The following is a 23641-nucleotide window of genomic DNA, read 5'->3' as shown; positions in this document are numbered from 1 at the left end:
AAGAATTATGGTATGGATCTATACAACTCTGTAACATGCAGAAAATAGCATTATTGGAGAAACCAAAGACTGGAACTGAGGGAAGTCGGGGGTGGGGTGGGGGGTGGGTTTTATGAGGGGAGGAAAAATGGGGGGGAAATAAGGATATGTTTTTGGAAAATATGTTTTGTTATAATTTTGAATAACATTTTTAAAAAAGGAAGAATTATGGTATGTTGCAGTTATAGTCTAAATTTATAGCTCACCTCTGATGATTAGCAGCTGCCCCTGCAGTAGTGGCATCAAGGCAGCATTTGAGACAGGCAGCCAGGGCCGCCCTCAGCAGAATGAGCACCAGGACTGCCACATTCTGAAGTAATACATGTTAACTGTCAAAAGGGGGATCCAGGCCTTAAAACCACCTAGTCAACAGTCTGAAATTACCCAACCACACCATTGTGCCCTAGCCAAAGAGACATGTGTCAAACTGTAACACATATAACATGTAACATAAACAAACCTTTTTGTTTGTACGGTCACATTAGACAAAGTGCCTGTGCTGGCTGTTTAAATATGGGTTTTTGAAATTTGGCAAACAAGCAGAAATTTTGGAATGAACAGGGCTGAGCCTACGACCATGAGCAGGAACTGACAACTGCCTGGTGTATGTAGTAAGCCTTTAAAAAGGTCATAATTGGGGGAGACGGACCATTGGGGCTCCACGTTCAACAGCAAAATGTGTTGGGCTGGGAATGGTGTACAGCAAAGCCTGTTCGCAACTTTTCAAGTCAAATTATGCAGAAGGCCATGCAAATGTTTTAACTCTAGACCTAAAATTGGGATATGGCAGTTGCATCAGCAGGTTGCCACCTAGCCTTTAGCATGTGCATTCTTTAAAATTAAAATCCAGATAATTGCTTTGCAGTCAGATTTAAAATTAGCCTCTTTTTTGCCACAAATAATAATAAAATTATTATTACGGTACCCTGCATTCATCTTTTCCCCTCAGCTAGTTGTAGGTTTTCCCCTAACCTACATATAGAGTCTTGCTGTGTCTTTATCATGGATTGTTACTCTTCACAGCTGTTTAGAGATAAAAGCAATGCTTTTCTTAAGGATGCTCTTCCCTTAGAATTTTATTTTGTGCACATGGGCTTCTGTCATTTCTTGCTAATGTGCTCAAATCTATACCAAGCATGCTGCTCTCATAGTTACAAGAGTTTATCTCCTGAAGGATATGTATGTTTTAGCTGTGTGCGAGCTAATGTTCCAGGGTCCTTTAGTTCTGATTGCTTTATAGCTTTATAACTTCTTTCATTCTAAAAGTTAATATTTTTAGTATATGCCAATTAGATATAACACATTGTTTTATATACTTGGCTTTAGTGAGCAGTTAGTTGTCCTAGAGTGTCCAAATCTTCTACCTTTTATTGGTTGTATGTCCCCCACTCCGTTTCCCCACCCTTTGTGTGCTGTAGTACTTTGCACCATAGGGAAGTAGTGTTGATAATGAGGCTGCGGTCTTCTTTATAATTGAGCCCTGTCAGTGCTGCCTATTTAGTCTGCAGTGTGTGTGGTGCCTCATTAGTAAAAGCCACTCTAATTTTCTTTTATACCTTGGTCTCCTCCTCCCAATGTAACTTTTTTCCCCAGATTGTAAGTTGTGACACTATCTCCTAAAATGCAGGAATTAGTTACTAATTGCTCTTCCTAGCTTGGCTGGCAACATACTTGTTCTCAGAGAGGCATGTGATAAAGTTCCTCTTTAAGATGGGGGCAGAGAGAATGTCACCTTTTCCTCTCTAGAGGAAACCCACCTATCTAGAACCATAATGAGTTAAGTGTTCATGTGTTTGCTTTACAGTGGAACCTTGGTTCTCGAATTGCTTAGTTGACAAACAAATCGGCTCCCGAATGCCGAAAACCCGAAAGTAAGTGTTCTGGGTTTTGAACGTTTTTCGGAAGCCGAATATCTGATGCAGCTGCTGTCAGCTATTGTTTCTGGGGTGCCTGCGCCAATCAGAAGCTTCACCTTAGTTTTCAAACGTTTCGGAAGTCGAACGGACTTCCAGAACAGATTACATTCGAGAACCAAGGTACCACTGTACAATTCTTTTTAAACTCCTTTTCCACTTTGTTTGGTCCTATTAATTCTATGCAAACTCTCTGGTTTCCTTAAGTAAATTCTGTTTTACTTTTTATTCAAACTGTGCACCAGGGATTCATTTATACCTGTCCTCCCATCCCCTCCCCTCTAGTTATGGGTTGGAGGGCTGTTTTATGAGAGGTGATGCCATCCAATGATGTTGTCATCCAAGTTTGAGTTAATATTTATGTTGTTTGCATTGGCAGCTTAGTTACATGAAGACGAGGTAGGGCCCTACACCTCTTGTTTGAGTTGGATCTTCTGCAGAAGGCTATTAGATTACAGTATGTTTGTTGAACATGCTTAAGGATTCAGCTAGCATCCTTGTAGAGCTGGAAGAAGATCACTGCTGGCCATCTTTGACAGTGCAGCACAGTGTGATATACATAAAGCAGCTTCTTGTAACTATTAGGTCTAATACACCAATTGTGCCAATTAATGTACAGACTAGAGGTGGCTGTTATTCTTTCCAGTTATTGAACATGAGATTGAAACAGAGTTTAGCTATAAACCCACATTTTATTATTTTTTTATAGTGATGAAAATACTGTTTGTTGTTTGGATTACCTTTGGTTTGTGTGTGATCAATAGGCTGTGTATACACTGTACCTCTCAAGCACATTTGAAACACTTTCTTTCACTCAAAGAATTCTGGGAACTGTGGTTTGATAAGGGTTGCTGGAAATTGTAACTCCGTGAGGGTTGAGCTACAATGCCTAGTATTCTTTGAGAGAAATAATGTGCTTCAAATGTGCTTTAAAGGTATGCTGTGTACACAGCCACAGGTGCCAGCAGCTGTGTACTTTGGATCAGTGCCAGCCCAAAACATTTTGGCAATTGAGGTGAATCACAAAATGGTGCATTGTCCCCACCAGGGAAGAGCCACCCCTGTGGATCCTGCTGCCTGAGGCAGCCACCTCATCTGGCCTCATGCATGGACTGGCCCTGTTGGATGCCCATTATTGTCACAAAACATGATAGTCTCCTGCCATTGCTCATAATTCCGACATTTACTAGCTGGAAGAACATTAGGGTACATTAGGGGTGTGACTATAGCCATGGAACTTTTCTCAGCTTGCCATTAGTGTGGAAAGGAAAACCCCACACCCACTCTGTAATAATAGTGATACGTGACCAGAGATGCAGACAATCGGTACAAGTTCACTCTTTAAAATGTTGGCTCAAACAGCAATTATTCCATGATAATTGGTAAGTGTGAAAAGGCCGAAAAGGTCTGTGGAGCACTGCTGTGCATATGTGCAGGAGCTCCCTACTGATACCATAATGTAAGCCTTTGCCAGCCTGGAATCTTCCAGATGTTTTGGAGTACCGCTCCCAAACTGGCTGGGGCTGATGGGATTTGTAGTCCAAAACATCTGGATTTGTAAATGCTCTTCCAATGAATGTGCATAGGTTGTGGGTAGATGCAGTCAGCACAACGCCACTCCATTCCTTCCCCATCGACGTGCACTTGTTTAACCACTAATGAACATCTGGATAGGCCTGTCTTTCCAAGATGGATATAGACAGATGTGAATTACTGTTGAAAGAAAGATGCTGCTGATTGCCATGGTAGCCTGCTTGTTCTAATGGATATGGAAATTTCTTACTCCTATAATGTATGGAAACATAATTGGCTGTTGTTTGACAATAGACTGTGCATTTATTTATTTTAAAGTCTTGCTTCAAAGTTATTTTTTACTGGGTGTTCTTTTTCTTTCCCCACAGCTTAAATGAAGAATATTTTTCTCAATCTCTGCATAGTACAGAGTGCTGTGTATTTGCATAATGTGCAGAAAAGCATTAGAATGTAAATTTGAATAACTGGTTGCAGTATAGTAAAGTTCATTGCAAAAGGTTAATAAACAACAGCTGTGCATTTCCTGTCCAAAACATTATGATACTTTCCAGCAAACAGGCACCCAGTTTACCTTAATAAAAATGGAATCTGAACCCTTAAAATAATTCACATGTGTCAGACTCTTCTTCAGAACGGATTTATCTCTTAAGCTAATCAATTTAAAACAACATTATGCAATCTTCAGAAGCATTTTTCCTCCTCATGGTCAGAGAAGATAGCGATCCATGCAAATTTAGAGACAAAGAAAAAGGAGACTTGTTCCTTTACCTTTCAGCATTCTGCTTTCTTAAAGCCTTAATGCAGAGATGAGGGTGAAAGCTGCAGAGCTGCACCCTGAGGGTGCAGCAGCAAATCTCTGAAATCGGCAGGCAGAGGTTTTGAATTGGATTCTGCTGAACAAATTTGATCCTTAAGAAACTCCTTTTTGTAAGTGGGAAGGTAATACCCTCTTTTTAAAATAATGGTGTGTTGTTTATGCAACGTGGCTAACATGTACCCAGGCTTATTTGTAAGTGATTACATCTATAGTCATACTAAATATATATGGTAATCCTCTCTATACTTCCTGTAGGGGAGGCGAAAATCTTAAAATGGCCTTAAAAGAAAAACAAACTAGGCGAAATGCTTTGAATTAGGGTTGCTGCCATGGGCTGCCATACGTCTGGATTTTCTTGGACATTTGACCAATTTCTGCCTGGACACTGCTGCTGGCTGCAGTATTCCAGATATGTCCAGGAAATTCCGGACGTATGGCAACTATATGCAGGTTTACTTGTGGTGAAGGTAAGACAGTCCTTTGAAGTGGTACCTTGGGAAAGCAAGATTCCTGTTAAAAGGATGATGCTTTGTATTGTGTTTATTGTGCTTGCTGTTTATTCCAGTGCTTTGTGTTTCAGTGGCCACTGTTTGTATTCTTATTTCCTTGGCATATGCCAATAAGAATGTGATATCATCTTCTTGTGCTGAAATGGCATCTTTCGCAAACCTCAATGTACTTCTCCAGCATCTCTTGCTGTGTGTGTGTGTGAGAGAGAGAGAGAGAGAGAGAGAAGCTGATTTATTATAATGCTTAAGGCCTAAAAGTCTTTCTTGTGCTCTGGAATAACTTTTTTTTTTTTTTTTTACATTAACGTGACTGAATAACACATTCGATTTATGAGGTGCTATTTGCTGGTCTGGCTATTGAAGAAATATATACGTGTATATATATTTGCATATATTGCAACCACAGAGGCAGGTTTTAATTACTCCCTTTTTGCTCCTTGAATCCTTGAAGGAATCTGCATTGCCCCCTGAAAGTTAGAATAAATGGAGGCTATTCTGATTTTCATTAGTTGCTCATGGCCTAGCCTTTGGCTGGCTGTTCTGTATTAGCCAGAAATTGTCCTGTGCTTGATAGCTTACTTAGTTTCACATAGGTGAGCAGGTGCAATATATCCTCAACGGCAGGATCTCCATCCCCCTGCTCCTTGCAAATCAAACTAGTATAATGTGTCTGCAGCTGGGATTGGGGGAGCTCAAGTGTAATAAAAAAGAAAGAAAGAAAGATGGCACCCTAATTGTAACAGCGAAAAGAACGCTGGAACCATCTGGTGACAAAAACTGGACAGTGCCCAATTGTGTACCACAGGGAAGGGATTTTGTTTAGCACAGAGGGCTACATTAGGAACACACAATTAGCTGGAAGGCTGTGGCAAATTTGCATGTTTTATTTACACATAATTAACACAATTTGCATAACATTTGTAAGGACATTGTGAATTCAGGCCACAGCTGGTGGACATGTTGCACTTCTTCTGTGATGACATTTGAGCTGTTCCTATTGTGAGATCAGAGGCAATAGATTTTAGGATGTCTCTCTTAGAGAGCCTTTTATTTTATTTTAGAGAGCTCTTATTTTCTACCAGTTGCTAGATTTGAGATCCAGCAATTAATCAAAATGTTTGTTTACAAATGCACCCTGCAGAACCACTGTCCAAGGTACGCAGTTAAACCCCACATCATTGTAGGTGCCCCACTGTCAGTGCCCCCTTCCAAGTCTTCAAGTCACCTGGCTCTGCTCCTTGGCTCTGCTCCTTCTCCTCCTGATTTCACTGGCAGGTCACCACTTTTGCTGCTGCTTACATACTGCTTGTTTATTGTTATTGTTTTGACTATCATATCAACCACAGGAAAAGGAATATGAGTAATATACACTGATGCAATATTGAAGAACATTAAAATGATTCATGCTCAGAGAGAAGATGGAGCAGAAGCTTCCATTTACTGTATGTGCTTCCTCCGGTCAGTTGTACCTGGAGGGAGAGGGCTATTATGGAGCAGCAGCAGCAACCACATCAGAGTTCATGTCTTTTCGTCTGCCCAGAAGACAGTGGCAGAGATTCACTACTTGTGGCTCCTTAACAAATATCAGCAACTCCCTCTAGAGTTGTGGCATAACCTGCTTAGTTATAAAACAGGCTCCCTCAGCATAAGCAATATATAGCTAATAAGAATATATGTTAAAGAATATATGTTAAAAGGGACCCCTGACCATTAGGTCCAGTCGCAAACAACTCGGGGGTTGCATGCTCATCTCGCTTTACTGGCCAAGGGAGCCAGCATACAGCTTCCAGGTCATGTGGCCAGCATGACTAAGCTGCTTCTGGCGAACCAGAGCAGCACACGGAAACACGGTTTACCTTCCACCGGAGCGGTACCTATTTATCTACTTGCACTTTGATGTGCTTTAAAACTGCTAGGTTTGCAGGAATGTTAAACAGTAAATAGTGGCTAATGATGCTTCTTTTGAAGTTAGCAACAACTACTTTTGCCTTTATTTGCTGCATGATACACAAACACACACACACTGCAGAAATTTGCATTATTTCCTTCTATCAACTCTGTTGATCAAGGAAGTCATTTGTTCTTCTATTTATTATTGTACAGTGGTACCTTGGTTCTTAAACTTAATCCGTTCTGGAAGTCCGTTCCAAAACCAAGGTGTGCTTTCTCATAGAAAGTAATGCAAAATGGATTAATCCATTCCAGACTTTTAAAAACAACCCCTAAAACAACAATTCAACATGAATTTTACTATCTAATGAGACCATTGATCCATAAAATGAAGCAATAAACAATGTACTGCAGTCACACAATCAATCACTCAATCACTCACTCACTCACTCACTCAATCAATCAATCAATCAGTATCTGAACTGGGTTCCACACAGTCACAAAAAAGAGCCACAAAAATGCAAAATAAATAGCAAAACCAGACAGACCTCAGCATAACACTCAAATCAGAAGTGTGGCACTCAAATCAGAAGTGTAACTCTCAAACTGGAAGCGTAACACTCAAAATGGAAGTGTGGCACTCAAATCAGAAACGTAACACTCAAAATGGAGCACGTTTATCTTCCAAAAACGGTTCATAAACCGGAACACTTACATCTGGGTTTGCAGTGTTTGGGTTCCAAGTTGTTTGAGTACCAAGGTGTTTGAGAACCAAGGTACCACTGTAATGTGTTCTTTACCAGTCTTTCTTTTCCATTTCTTCAGCCTATCCTACATTACATTCACTTTCATATAATTCTTTTCTCTACCATTAAATTTCTTCATGCTCTAGTAGTTATCTGTGCTTGCTAGGGACAAGCAGCATAACGTGTTTTAAAAAGTGTGTTTCAAGCCTGCCGTTTTTTATTTTGAAGAGAAAAGAGCCAAGCAAGGCTCTGATTCAGATTGGGAGTTTACATTAGTTTCCCACCAGAAACTGCCATGGTTGCTATTTGCCCCAAAGGTGCTCTTTGTAGTAAATAATTGGGGGGGGGGGGAGGTTGGCCTCAAAAGGTGATTTGGGCTCCTGATCTAGAACATTACTTAAAAAGAATCTGCTCTCTAACTTGTGACCCATCCTATTAGATTCTCATATGGTGCATGTGTAAAAGTACTGTTAGTATCTAGTTAAAGGTTCTCCTATCCTTAAGAATTTTCTCAACCATTAACTAAAGCCCTCTGTTCTACTTGGTAACCCTTCCTCGCAAATCCAGGGGTTATAAAATAATAATTTCCATAGTAAAAAATAAAACATTATGCAAGAGGATCTTTGTTAGTCAATTTTATGTCTTGAGCCTCATTGCTATTTACAGTAAGAGTATAACTGAAAATCAGTTATCTAAAATTAAATTGCAAATGAAGCTCATTATGTAATGTTTTATGGTAATGTGATAATGTATTTCAGTTTCTTATCACAATGTCACTGGTAGGTTGTGGACAAAATTGAGCCCTAGTTTCCAGTGCAGGCATTAACTAACAAACATTGTTTTGGCATTTAAAGCATTCAAAACCTATATAACCTTTTGAAAATAAAACCTTGCTGAATGATAAAGAGCTCTAGAATTATTTATACCCCAGGCTATCTTTTTAATTAACACTTAGCAGTTTTCCACTACTAGCCCAGAAAAATGTAAAGCTCCAAGACTTGTTCTCGAACAATGCAGAAAGAACAAGTCTTGATGATCTCTTGAGGCATTGAGATGAGGGGGAACTGTACAAATATATATATTTTGTTTTCAAAATATGGGCATTCAGGGCTTTGGCAGCAATTCAGGGAACAGTTGCTTGCACATGTGACACAGCTGAATGCATGTTTATTAAAAAATGCTTTCCCCTGTTCAGTGGGGCTCATTCCATTAAAAAAATGCATGTAGGTGTATATAGAATTTAACTGACATGGACAGTACACCAAACTTTTTGCTGGACTTGTACCTTCTTAATTCCCATATGCCGTGACTATGTGTTCCCAAGCCCTTTGATCACTATTCCATCCCCCACCCCACCTCCATTTTAGAATCTGAAGTGTGCTCTCTAGAATTTGAGGAGTTCCTTCTATATCTAGCCAGTTACTCTCCTCTAAATCTAATTCTCGTCTAAAGTTAGCCATCTCTGTGGCCAGTGGTTGTGCCAGCGTCAGGGTCAGCCAGATCCCATGGTCCCACTTACCTTTGTTCTGAAGATACCTTACGTTAAGGTCTGCTTCATGAAAATGTTCATTTTGTACTGGTGATGGATCCTGAAAATATAAGTTCAATTCAGGTTAAGAGCTACTACATGGATATTTGGCGAGTTCTTAGGATGCAAATGTAGATACAGTCATACCTCGGGTTATGAACGTGATCCGTGCGGGAGGCACGTTAGCAACCTGTAGCATTTGCAGCCTGAAGTGCTGCGTCTGCGCACATGCGTGATGCGATTCAGCGCTTCTGCACATGCTTCTGCGCATGTGCTAGCGCCGAAACCTGGAAGTTACCTGTTCCGGTACTTCCAGGTTTGGCGCAGTCCGCAACCCGAAAACGCTCAACCTGCAGTGTTCGTAACCCAAGGTATGACTGTAGTTTAAAACAAACAGGTAGCACTAGGTAAAGTAGAAGGGACTGAATAATTTTACCTGTTCCAATTAATTACCCCAGTTTATCTCTGCTCACCCTCTCCTTGCATCCTGTTTGCCTCTACCCACAGTGACTGGAGTCAGTAATGTAAATGTGTTTGCGTACCCTCCAACGTTTATCCGATGAAAATAGGGACGTCCCATTCCACATTGGTAATTTTACTATTTATTCCCCACACATCTTATTTATATCATCCATAGATCTCATAGTGGTTCCCAACATAAAAATACAATATAAAAGCTCAAAATACACAATAAAAACAAGAACAGAAAACAACATACAAGCCAATAAACTCACCTCCCCACACCCTTTCCCTAGATATATTGTGTATATCTCTTGTGTTATTTACAACATGTGAAATGAGATGGGCCTCAGAATGGGTTCGATATGGGATATGCCAATGGAACACAGCTCTTCTGGCTCGACACATTTCTTAGACATGCTTTGTCAAGCAAAAATGTCATGATGTTAACAGTGACATGGTATTTTTCTTTTCTTTTTGTGTGTGGAAGAAATGCATTTTTGCTTGCAGATATTTTTGTTCTTTTATTACAATATTATGACATCCACTGCTTGAAGTGAAATAAAAACTTGGCTTATGATTTTAAGAGGGTTATTGGCACTAGTTGCACTTCTAATGTTAGAGGTTGATAAAATAAAGTGTATCGTACAACATCAGAATATTAAAGATTCCAGAGTTAATGTTTGAATTATCTTGTGTAGAGCAGCAGCCATTCTTGATGATGTGCAATTCACTAAATATAGAAAATAAGCACATCAACGAAGTTACACAAAAATGTTTATCCTTTACACATTGTTTTTCCATGTGCTGGTAGTTAATTGTTGGGTGATTTTTAAAAATAATAATAATAACGGGGGAGCATTAGAAATATCTTGATGTCTCAGCCTGTGGTTTATGGAAATTATGAGACAGCATCCACTAGATGTAATTTCCATAGACTGCAAGCTGAGAGAGCAGACTTTTTGCATGCTCCCTCATATTGATCCATTTAACTGGTCTCTAAGCATAATGGTCCTTGTTCTTTCTGATTTTCATTTATGTATAACTGTCCCAGGCCTGTACCCATTCTTTGGCTCTTTGAAGAATTTAAAAATGACTCTCTGCATATTTTCAGTGTATGGCTAATACATTTGCCTCCTGATGACCTCTACAATCTTAAAGAAATGAAATTGGTGACTTTGTACATTGTGAAATGCCCCATCACTTCCATAACATATATGTGTAGATGCAGTGGTCGTTTCATCTTGTAGCTGCTTTTTCATTAGTCCTTGTCTCTCCACATCCTAAGTATTTCCAGCAAAGAATTCTGGAAAAAAGTGAGTCTGAACCAATTTCCCTTTGATTCCAAAATAATAATAATAATAATAATAATTTAAACAGTGCTCTAATGGGCTGATTTAATCTTTTCTCTGTCATGCTTTAAGTAATGTTGTAGGCACGGCAACACAAACAGCTTTTATTACCCTCCAAGCACCTCTGCTACACATGGCTGTTTTAATTGCTCTGTCGTGAACAATATCCCTGAAAAAGAAGCTGGCAGGGACTGTTCTGAGTCATCAAGAACTTCCGCAACAGGATTATTAAACAATTAGTCTTGATAGGTCATGTTTTCCTGGGCTATTAACATATGTCTCAAGTGTGCTATGAGACAGACTACTTTGGTCACAAAAAAGGTATGCAAGTGCCATCTCTACCTACTGAAGATGCTGTGCTTAAGATCTGATCCGTTTGGCTCCCGTGTTTGGAAGTTGAGCCTTGCAAGACTGTGAAAGCTCTACACAAGAAGTGGGGAACCTTTGGCCTGCTAGATGTTGCTGAACGACAACTCCCATTAACCCCTGAAAGCATAGACAATGGTTAGGAATGATGGCAGCTGCAGTTGAGCAACATCTGGAGGGCCAAACACTCCCCAACCTGCCCTACTCAAAACTCGGGTGAAACTGGATGTGGCATGGGAGTTTTATTATTGGACTTTCCAGCATTTTTTTCTTTTACAAAAAACAGGCTGCTTGGAGCCCCAAACTAGAGTGAGACCACAATATTGGGGGTGGGAGGGTTGTTCTGCCATTCTCCATTGAAATTACCTCCCTGTGGCAGAATATATTCACACAAGGTTCCACCTTTCCCCTCCTATTAAATTGCATTGTCAGTTGTTAATGGTTCCCCATTGGCTAAGTTTGAGTTTATCCAGAAAATTATACCATGGCAAGTGTAGACAGTAAAGAGTTGATATTATTTGTATTTGGTAGAAATGCCTGACGACCAGTCTTTTCTGGAAGGAAATTGTATATGTGAGTTCTATCATCATTCATTAGTCATTTTATTAGATCCATTAGTAATTTTATTAGGACATGTTAATAACCATGTAGATTCTAAGAAGAGAGAGTTTATACCGAATTTGCTAATGACAGTCAAATTTTAGTAGCTAAGAGATGGAAAGATCACCCCTTTTTTAAAAAAAAAAATATGGCTGAGATTTGGAAAACAGCTGGGATGAAAACACTACTGAATACATACTGGCAGACAAACATGTTTTTCCAGCAATTGGTCATTATTTATCCTTTCTTTAGGGGGAAGGGCTGTATGTAGTTCTGCGCTGGAACACCTGCACTGCACATGCAAAAGGTTCTAGGTTCAAATTGCACAATCTCTAGGGAGGCCAGGGAGAGACTCCTGCCTGATATCCTGGAGAGCCATTGCCAGTCAGTGTAGGCAATACTGGGTCAGATGGCTAAATGGTCTGACTCTGCATAAGGCAGTTTCCTGTGTTTCATTTTATGAAAACATAATTGTGATAGCATTAGTATGATTCCCAAAATTTTACTTGCCATATTGTAGATGCATGCTATGTTGTTTTTTTTAATGTACTTGGTTTATTTGTATTTCTACTTCCTCGTAGGGGACAAATACATCTTGCAAGTTTAGCCTTGCACTGTCAAGGCACCCCAAGCACCTTCACCATGCAAAACAACCCAGTTTTGGAGGTGGGGAGCTGGCAGCGATCACCATGCAGCTGCTATTGCTATGGCCTTTATGATGTTTCAGTCATTGGATCTGAGCCTGGCCTGTTGCTCAGGCCATCACCTCAACACAGGAAGCCAGCCTGGCTTATATTTTAACATTTGCTGGATCCAGGGGTTAGAAGGATCCTTACTCCCTCCCTCCTAAACTCATAATACTTTTCAGCGGGATCACAGCAAGACATGTATAATGGAAATCTGAATTAAAATGCCACTTTTATAAAGGACTCCATTTCAAACATCGTTAGTCACTATGGCTATAAAAATGAACAATTTTATCATGAAAAATCTACATAATTTATTATTGAAGAGAATATAATCTTAAATTATTCACAGGATTTTCATTGGCTGGATTTGTCTGTGTCCTTAAGATCAAATTTCACTCGAATTTACAGAAATTTGTCTTAAAATGTCTCTATTTGAAGTATTCATCTTTCCACTATCATAGCATAGTATCCCTCATAACCTGTAAGCTACAGATATAATTGTAAAATGAATATTGTGCTAATGTGAACTTTCACATGGTGACTCTGAACTCTTAAAAGATAGTTAATGAAAGATTAGGTTCCATTTAAATCTGTTTTGGCATTCACAGGTTCAAGGGTAATGTAGCCTGGCAGTCATAGTAGATTCACGTGGTGAAAGTCTGCCCTCCTTTTGCACAGTGGGTGATTATTTTTACTTTCTTCCCCTTCTCTCATGGAATTGTGATGATTAGCTTTTGTTACCAGCCCACAAAGTTCAATAAAAAAAAAATCAAACAAGAACATATTGATTTTTTTGAGCAACATTTGCAAAAAGGTGTAGGTGAAATAAGAGCCTTAGCTTCATTGTAGCAAGTAGCTGAAAGTGCTTAGTAACCTAAGATTGATCAGAGAGCTGATGTTAGGGAAGCAACATGCTTCAGATGTTTGACATTCTACTGCACTGTATGGTATCTAGACATGTGATGCTCAAATATTGCAGCAGTATTGGGTTACTTGGTGAAAACTTTCTCTGAAGATTTATTGAAACATTGCTGAATGCAAGCACAATGAAAGAGAGGGAAAGAAACTGGAACTGTGGGAAAGGGGGAACTCTCTGCCTTTCATTGGCGCAAGCTTCATTCTTCTGAGGGTGAACTAGATGGGAGAGCGAATTGTTAGTTATACCATGCTTTTCTTTATTTATAAACCCAAGAATCTTACAAAAAATAATAAAATATGTAAAACACAACAAACCTGTTCATAATGTTACAAATAATTTCAGAAAATTAAAAATGAAGATCAGGATTCAGTACTTCAGTTTTAAAATAAACACCACAGGAAGACAGAATTTCAACACATGCTAAAAGCTCAGTGCCATTAGAGGGGAAAAACTCTCATTAAAAGACAGATCAACTGAACACTTCTAGGGAGGGGTTCCACAACCTGGGTTCCATAACAGGGAAGGGAATGAAGAAGACCTTCCTTCCCATCAGAAGATGAAGCATCCTGCTTTTATTCATTTACACCAAACTACACAATACATCAATCAGCTTAGAGAAATCTTTGCAGTGGCCGCTAAGCCTTTGAGAGTTTGGTAACCTACACAAATGAGGTACTGAAATGATAGTATATCAATAAGAAATATTTGAAATTCAAGATGCTGACACAAAGGAAAATCTGTGTCTGTCATATTGTTTTCCTTCCTGCGGACCATCTGACATTCAACATAATTCAGTATGCCAATGGTATAATTATTATTTTTCTGCAGTGAGGGGCTGATGGCATATGTGTGTGTGTATATATATATATATATATATATATATATATATATATAACATATTTTTAATTAAAGGTTTCTTGCTTTATGAAAGTCTGTGCAATGTCTCTTTTTTCAAGTTACATTTTCTACAGATCAGTTTCATTTGCTGAGACATTAGTGTTACATTAGGAAGAAAAAAGGGGGAAAGAGGTGGAGGGGGGTATGGTGAGTGGGGTTGGGGTTGGGTGGCAATGTTTCTATTCTACTTAGTGTATGTTTGGGGTTTTGTGTCAGTATCATTTGTGCAGGTTCTCTTTACTATTCGCTTGTATTCCTTTGGTGGTGAGAGAGGTCATAGCCAGGACATTGGGGACACTTGTCAGGAATAAGCAAGCATGGACCAGTGGTATCAAATTGTATGGGAAACAGCCTTATTAGAAAAACTAACCAATAAACTGAAACTGACACAGGGACAAATAGAAGAAGATGCCTTCACTGTGTATGGCTCCCCTTTATCACATACACAGCCCAACAAGACAACAACAAGAACCTGCCAACAGCAGAAGCAATCTAGCTAACTTGATTCAAAAACACCCACTCACACATGTAAACAAAGTTCACCGCAGCCAATCACAAACAAACAACCACACCCTAGGGCTAATGGCTTTCTGAGTGACAACACCAAAAATCCCACTATGGAAAGTAAAGAATAATAAAGTTTTCTCCAGTGAAAACAAGTCTCTGTTAACCTATGGCTACATTGGATAAATGTTACAGAATAGCCTTAAAACTACACCAGGTTTTGTATTGTTCCACGTCACCCCAGTCTCTGAGCCAGTGGCATAGCAACTCTTGCCACTGCCTGGGGCGGAGCTTTTTTTAAGAGATTGCCTAAAGTTGTGGAGCTTTTCTTTTAGGAGACCTGCCAAAGCTGTTGGGGAACATCACCAAAACTTGCTTAGCTGGCTTTTTTGAGGGCTGTACATGCTGCCCAGCAACCCTACAGCCCCTCAAAATGCCCGGCAGCATTCCAGGTGCCCAGGGTTCATATTTGCTTCCTTAATGACCTATTACCTTTCCTTTGTTCTCTTGATGACCCACCACCCAGGTACCTGCGCACAGAAGCTAGCCTGGCTTATTTAGCTTTTAGGGCCTGCCGGGTCCAGGAACTCAGTGTCTGGCACCCAGTTTAACATCTCGAGCCTTGATTAAATTCTAACACTTATGGGATCTAGGAATTGAGAGGAGTCTGGCAAGCACATAACACTATCAAATATTCAGTACCTGTTTGCCAGCATGGTTCATGGTATAGTTGCATCTTAATAATAATAGCTGTCAAGATGCTGTTTCTGGAAGTTACAGTAATGTGTTTACTGCTACATGCCTCTATTTGACAAATAATAGATACTGACATTCTGTGACCTAGATGACGTCAGTAACTCTTCAAATGAAATTCTCTTGTGTCTTGCATCCTTCTGTGGTAAGAATCTTAAAATCAATATGTCTTTTCATTGATCACTAGCCGCTGTGGGAGACTTGAAGAGTATTGGGCTTTTAAAAATCTGAACTTTACAACAATGTGGAACAAGACTTGACTCTGCTTAGGAAGAAATTTGTGTAGATTTAGAGGTTGCTTCTGAAGGTTCTTTAACTTGACAGTTAATTGATAACTTGGTACTATAATTAGATGATTCCTCCTTAACTGGAAATGAAAGAGAAGTACTGTAGGTATGCCTTTTCTATTTTAGATAAAGGAATTTAAATCCACAACATCTCACATTAACAATAATCAACACTTGCATATACCATCCTATTTTCATTATGGGGAAATAAGTAATTTGGATAACATGAACAAGAAAAACAGGGTTTTTGAATCAAATTCTTGCTTGTATGTGAAGTATTACACTGGAACAGTTAATGGAAGGTATAAACTTGTGTTAATTGTTTAGCTGAACAATTAAGCTATCAGATGAAACATGCATGTTGTTGTTGTTTAGTCGTTTAGTCGTGTCCAACTCTTCATGACCCCATGGACCAGAGCACGCCAGGCACTTCTGTCTTCCACTGCCTCCTGCAGTTTGGTCAGACTCATGCTGGTAGCTTCGAGAACACTGTCCAACCATCTCGTCCTCTGTCGTCCCCGTCTCCTTGTGCCCTCCATCTTTCCCAACATCAGGGTCTTTTCCAGGGAGTCTACGCTTCTCATCAGGTTGCCAAAGTATTGGAGCCTCAGCTTCAGGATCTGTCCTTCCAGTGAGCACTCAGGGCTGATTTCCTTAAGAATGGATAGGTTTGATCTTCTTGCAGTCCATGGGATTCTCAAGAGTCTCCTCCAGCACCATAATTCAAAAGCATGCATATGTGGAAGCAAATTCCAGTTAAATTAATGGAACTTACTGTTGACCTCATACTGCACAGACAGATTGATATCAGTTTGCTTTTATTTGTGATGGAACTGCATTTGATATTTCTTAGTGAAGTAAATGGTGGTTAAAAGCAAGCTGATGCAACACTCTCTGTCTTTAGTAGTAGACATCCAGTCCAGTAATGGAATGGTGGAGATAGAGAGTATGTTTTGATTACCCTGGGGAAGAAACTATTTCTTAGTTTGGTGCTGGTGGTTGTTGTTTTTAAATTACAGTCTGTGTTGCAACTTGTACTGAAGTTTTGAATCCGTAGGCTCTGGTTTCAATGGGCCTGTTTTAATAAGAAATACACCCTGTGTTTGTTCTGGCCAAGTTTCAAGTACTCCAGAGATGAATGGTCAGCTTTCCCATTCTGACTCCAGTGTCTCGCACTAATTATGTCTTCAGAAGTGGCATGAGTGGCTATAGGAGGTGGGAGTAAGGAATTCACAATGCCTGGTGCACAAATGGAAAACCTTTCATGGCTCCTTTTGAGTACTACCTCTTGTTCTGAATCAAATATTCATAATAATCAATTACAGAGAAACTGCTTACCATCTTCAGGTGGTGGTAGCTTGGCATAGGGCTGCCATAGGGATGTGTGTGGGGGAGGAATTTGGTTGGATCCTTAGTCCAAAGCAACAGGGAGCTGGTGCCTCACCCCTGGATCCATAACAAAAATTCAGGGTACCCCAGTAAAGGGGTCCAAAGGTAGGGTTCTGTCCAAAAGTCCAACGGGGGCTCACGGACTGTAGAATACCTCAAATGGCAGGATTTGCATAATGGGGGGAACTTTAACCCCAGGATTGACCCCGATGGAGTTATCAGCCCAAAATTGGATTGGGTGATTGAGGATACAATTCCAGTGCCTATGCCAAAGCAGATTTATATCTATAATCAGTATTCCCATTTACTTGTTTCCAACAAGTATCAATGAAGCATCTAAACTGTGGAAACTTCTCTCTTTGCTTCACACAATGGACATGGTAAATTATGACAAGTGAGACTTTCCCTTTTTTAAATACCTTTTGGGAATATTAAATATATCTATAGTATAAAATACTATAGTACTGCCCTCCGAATCCCAAATAAAGTAAGTCTTGCTGACTTTAGTGGGACTTGCTTTCATGGAAGCATACTTCAGGCTTCAGTATTGTACTTTGCTTGCACAGTATTGCAGCCTTAATAGTGCAACCCTCTACACATAAGTAAACCCCATTTGAATTAAATGAGACTTATTTCTTGGTAAGTGTGTATAAGATTGCAAGCTTCGACTTTGTAAGCTGATAGAATTTGACTGCCACCTCCATGAGGTAAACTAGAATTGAGAGATGGAATTCTTATTCACAAATGAACTTTAAATGACATTTAATCTAGGTAGCAAACTGCCTGCTTCAAGAAAAAAACATTTTAAAAACTTTAAAGGGATCACAAAATACACTGTTTCTCTGAACTAGGTTTTTCTTTCCCTTTTACACCCAAATGTCTGTTACCTTGGTTTTTTTTTTAAAAAAAGGTTAATGTAACCTTTAGAATGAGTAGAAGAAGAATTAAGCTTGCTTCTCTTATGCCTTATAGGCTCTTTCACTTGAAGTTGGGAGAAGCTGTACAGTTTATATCCAGGTGCCCAACCCAGTTATCACTTCAGTGTTTACCTGAGAACCCCTTCTGTCTTGCAGAAAGTCAGTACCACGGGCATCTTTCTCAGGTGGTGAATATATTATCAAAGGGTTATAACATACAGTATAGAGAATGGTAAACACCCACAGACTAACCTTTGTACTTTATCACATACTTTATCACCCATTTTCTTAAACCTGAACTGACTCAAAGTTGCCAATTTAAAAGCCCAAACAGGGGATATATAGGAATCATGGCAAGGGAACTAGGCTAGGGTTAAATCTGGGAAAGGGAGACTATAGACACCGAGTAGAGAGTAGGCAACAAGATTTACTTACCAGTAAAATGGAAGCTAGAAATAAATTGAGAAGGCAAGATACCTATGAGTTTGGAAGAGGGCAATAACTTAAAACCCTCTACACCTTTCTTTAATGATAAGCCATCAGCACCCACCAAATTACTAGAATTCAGTGTCTTCTCCTGGAAGTGTATCCAGAAACATCCCCCTCTTTCATGAGAAACTGATAGGTCTAGGAAGGTGCTGGGGAGCATTTTCAGCCCAGCACTAGTCATTCTATCAAGATGGGCTTTCACCTGTTTTATAATAATTTTACATTCACATATTTTATGGTATTCAGAAATGCACTCACACCTTTATGCCAGAAGACATATTAAGCACAGAATGATTGCTATTTTGTTGTCTTTGCTTTCTGCTTTGTAAAAACCATTTACAATGATGTACGTAAGCCATGAGGTTTCGTCTGGATATTTTAATTCTTTTTTCCATAGCTTTTTGTCATTCTTGGAACCATTATTTAATTTGTACATCATCACTGATGCTGAGGTTTTTCAAATTAAAACAAAATTGGTTAAACAATTAATTGTTTACTTTAATATTAGGGTTGTCCCCCGAAAAGGCAGTTTATTACATTCATATAGATAGCCATCAACCTTGTTGAGCTAGCGCAGAACGTATAAATTGCATATGGAACAGACAAGTTTGGTCTCATTATGGATGTTGGAGCTTGTCTTCATTAACTGACTCTCTCTATCTCTCTTTGTGTGTGTGTATGTGTGTGCGCACATGTGCATATAAATATAATGATTGGTATGCCTGGCTGTAAAGTTAACTGCAGTGACAATAAGCACTGGCATTCAGATTGACTTTAGAGGTTATCGGAATCCAACATCTTGAGCATTGTCACAGCATACTGCTTGACTCTGATATATGTAGCTCATACTAAGAGGATGTTAAAGCAGTACTAAAATCATTGCTGTTCTTTATTTATGGTTTCATCTGATTGGTCTGATCACAAGCTTAGCATTCATCTTTGCATTCTGTTCAGCTACAGCCTGGTGCTAGTTCAAGAAAAATTGCTTGAATTGTTGGGTATGCTTGAATATGTCTAAAATGAGAACATTCTCAATGTCAGAGCATAATAGCTTAGGAATGATATCTTATTTAAATCCTGTATAGAATTAGCATAGAATGATGAAGTAAAGTAAAAGTGTGCATTGGAACTGCAGTAACAAAAGCCCAAGATGCTCGAAAGTACTTCTCTAAATAGCATAAGATCTACCTTCCTTGTTCTTTGTGTGATGTTTTGTATTAAATATCCATGCTATTAAGTTTTAATATTTTAATGGGGTCTGCATGTCCTTGTTTCCTTGGGACTGTAAATTATGCCTTTTAAAAAAATAAAATCCAATGACTATTTCTTTTTCGAAATTTACATTCAGAACCAGATTAAGACCTTTACAGGCCCTAAACACTTAAAATATTATGGTGTCCTCTATATATAATTCATAATAAAAACAGTACTAAACCTTAAAATATCCCCCCCAAATGACACAAAATTTACATGTATGCTGAAATGTACATACGTGTGTGTTGTGTGCAACACATGATAGATCAAAATCATGCAAGGAAAACAGATGCTATATTAGCAAGACACCCCCTGGCTTAGGTGGGGGTAAGTACAGGTAAATCAAACATGCATGTCCATGCACACCCACACACATTTTTGGCACCACAAGGGGGCCAGACTTACGTGCGTCCAGCTGATGTGGGCGGCCACCAGGAACAGAATCCCCACGCAAGTGGGGAGTTGCCTGCAATAAAAAGAGAACAGAGAAATGAAGGAAGCGTGTATAGTGAATAAGGTCTAACAAAAACCCTGATTTCCCCCATGATGCTTTTCCTCATCTGTGTCCCCCCCCCCCCAATATAGCAAATGTCAAATTCTCCCCCCCCCATAAACATCTTTCTGTGTGTTTGCTGGTGCCCTAAGCATATGCTTAGCTTGCCGATTGGTTAGTCCAGCGGTTTAAACTGATCCATCTGTACTTAACTAGGAATGAAAACAATAAAAAAGCTTATCCTCTGTGATTCCTGTTAAGCCATATTAAGTCATGTTCTCAATCACATGCACAGCAGAGCAGGAGGGGCAATTGCTACCTCCACCTCTTTCGTGGCTATCCTGATAGCCCATCCCTGTAGCATCCCATGCAACAAGTTCATGATACTCATGTTGGCTTCCCATGCAGTCTAGAATTTGAACTATCAGGGCTTTCAATTTTGCAGAGAGCATACATCAGTAGAGAAGACTCTCTGGAAGGAGTTACAGTACACGTCTTCCCCCAAAGAATCTTGGGGACTGTAGTTTGTTTTGGGTGCTGGAAATTGTAGCTGTGATGGGTAAATCTACAGTTCCAAGGATTCTTTGGGGTAAGTCATGTTATGGTTTTTATGCAGCCTTAGTGAACAGGGTGAGAACACCACATGTTGCAGTTTTACTAAACCTTAGCAGGTGTGGAGTTGATCAGAATTTGTAGCAGAAACCAATAGGAAACCAGTAAATAAATACTTTTTTAAAAAAAAATTATTATAAGCTATCTTTTAAACGAACGCATACATGTATATTATTGAAACACACCAATACTTGAGTAGTACCGTAAAACAGTTTATGTCTGCCTCAAGTCTAATGGCCTTGGTTTTATCCCTTGATCCAGTGCAAATTCCCTTATCTGGATTTGTGTGATTAACCTAAAAAATGTGATGTTTTCTATTTTAATTTGGTAGTTTTGCACAGAAGTTGTATGCCACTCTTCATGGTACAGAAGTAATTTGGTGATCATCTTAATAAATTAAAAATGTATATGTGAGAGTTAAGGATCCTACTACAGCTAATTATTCACCAAGGACTTGTGAAATTCCGTGTTAATGAGAGAAAACATAAAAAGGACCAAATGTCTGAATAATAAAAAAGCTTGTGTAAGCAAATGTGAAAGAGATTTTAAATGGGACAAGCCCCTGGCCAATGTGCATGACTGAAATAATGAGTGAATATAGATAGCTGAAAGCATTAATTTGATAGGACCTTAAATGTCAAATTTAAATGAGGAGAAGCTTAAAATACTCAGGGATCCAAAATAATTGTGAGATAAAAGTCAGTGCTGTAATGAAGTAGTAGCTTTGTTTTATTTACTGGGGGCTAAACTAATGAAAGCATGAACCATTCTGGCAAATTGAGTAACGCATTTTGAGGAACTGGTGAAATGGCACTGAGAATAATATGAAATGGGCAGCAAACTAGGCATGACAACTCTAAGGCTTATATTGTAGAATGGCTTGTATTCTAGAATATTAATTGTACCATATTCCTGTACAGAATGAATGCTTGGGGGAAATTCCTATACAGATGCTTTGCAGCAGGGACATGTATGTGGAAATACTGACTATTTCTCCTGTCCTGCTGGTCTCCTTCCAACCACCTACCTTCCTTGATCCCAGCCTTCCCCAGCCAGGTGTCCTTTAGATATGTTAGACCTGGTTGGGGGAAGGCTGGGCTAGCCATATTTAACTGGTTAGGTATCCAGACTAAACTTCTCTCCTGGGAGAGAAGCACCTAGATGAGGCGGTAGGGTTTGAGGGAAAACGGCTGAGGTGGAGAAAGGTTTGATCTTTCTTGTTCCTTTCTGTAAAGCCTGGCCCCCAATATTCTCTTTTCATCCACAAAACTGCCACTGGTACCTGTCTTTCAACCTCCACTCATTCTTACTCCTGTTTTGTTTTGTTTTATAAGATTTATACACCACTTGATGGGGGGGGGGGGAGAACCCCTCAAAGTGGTTTTAGACTTGGCTCCTTCCTGTAACCAGTCTTCTTTCAAAGCAGCCACAACTTTGGCAAGAATGTAGCTAAGCTTGCAGTGGCCTTGGCTATCCAAAAGACATATGGCCAGTTTCCCCCTCCTGATGAAAAAACTGACTGGAGTAACACCCAGAGCTCGTGATGGCAGGACTGGGTTATAAACCCAACACATACTTGCTGATGCCACTTAGAGTGTGCCGGCAGGGGTGGAGTGGGGTAGGAGTTGCTTTCCTATCATCTCTTTCAATAATGCAATAACAACTTTATATAATGGCAGAGTCCTGGCATATTGGATTGAAGTGAATTAACAGAAAGCGGAACTGGTAGTATTTCTGATTATGGAATCCAAATGATGAAAAATGAATGAAAAGAAAAAAACATCAGTGTAACACAATTATAATATGAGACTATGGGGATTTTAAACAAGATAATTAGACACAAGACATATGATGGGATTGTTGCACACATTAAGCAGATACTACTGGGAGAAGAGTCGGTCCACATAAGGATTGCAACTCCCATTAAGGGGCTAAATAGTAATAGAAAATGCACACAAGCACACAGAGGGCAGTTGTAAGTTCCCAGGGAGTGCCGCTGTTAGATGCCGATGACTTCTTTTCCCATGGCAGAGAAGAGGTTTGCCATTAGTGATCTCACCATGGCGGTGGCAAATGCTACTACTGTCATGGGTACACTGCCAGTAGTGGGTTCAAAAATGATGCACCCTAAACGCCTTTGGTCCGTGGTCATTTCCCCAAAAGGCCATACACTATGCCAGCTCTGGAGCTGACAATGAACTCTGCTTCCCATTGGAATTAACAGAGGGGGGGGGGAGATGCTCTATAAGAGCGGGGGTCCACATATACCACTCCAAGCAACTATGAGCCAGAAGACATCTTGCCACAGTAATGGCTTGGGACGTATGTCCAGATGGGTCATTGGTGACAGCAGCATTTGTAATGTGTTCAGAGAGATTGACTAGGGTGGGTTCTCAGTGGAAGTGGCCAGGCAGCTACTGTCATTTCTCCACCCTCAACTTGTGCCACCAAAAGTAGGCACTTTGCTGTAACCAGTGCCAGGCTGGCTTAGTGGCGGTGTATTTTACCCCATTTTCTACTTTAAAAAAAATCACATTTCCAGTTACCAAAGTACGTCTGTACTCTCGCTTTTGTAATAAACATGTTAAGGTTATCTTATTGGCACCTTGGTTTCTGAAAATATAATTACCTTTCTAATGAATGCAAATCATGAAGAAAAGCTTTATTACAGGGCTAAGTAAAAAAA

The 23641-nt window shown here is 39.6% G+C and overlaps 1 protein-coding gene across 8 annotated transcripts in view; it reads left to right on the top strand.

The window, feature by feature from the left end:
• Positions 1-23641, top strand: part of NAV3 (neuron navigator 3) — a 430222-nt gene that overhangs the window by 35125 nt on the left and 371456 nt on the right. The gene's annotated exons all lie outside the window — the stretch shown is intronic.

This window comes from Podarcis pityusensis (assembly GCF_964106645.2).
Source record: "Podarcis pityusensis genome assembly, chromosome: 10".
Taxonomy (NCBI): Eukaryota; Metazoa; Chordata; class Lepidosauria; order Squamata; family Lacertidae; genus Podarcis; species Podarcis pityusensis.
Note: the sequence above shows the minus strand (reverse complement) of the source record. Positions and strands in the feature narration are given on the sequence as shown.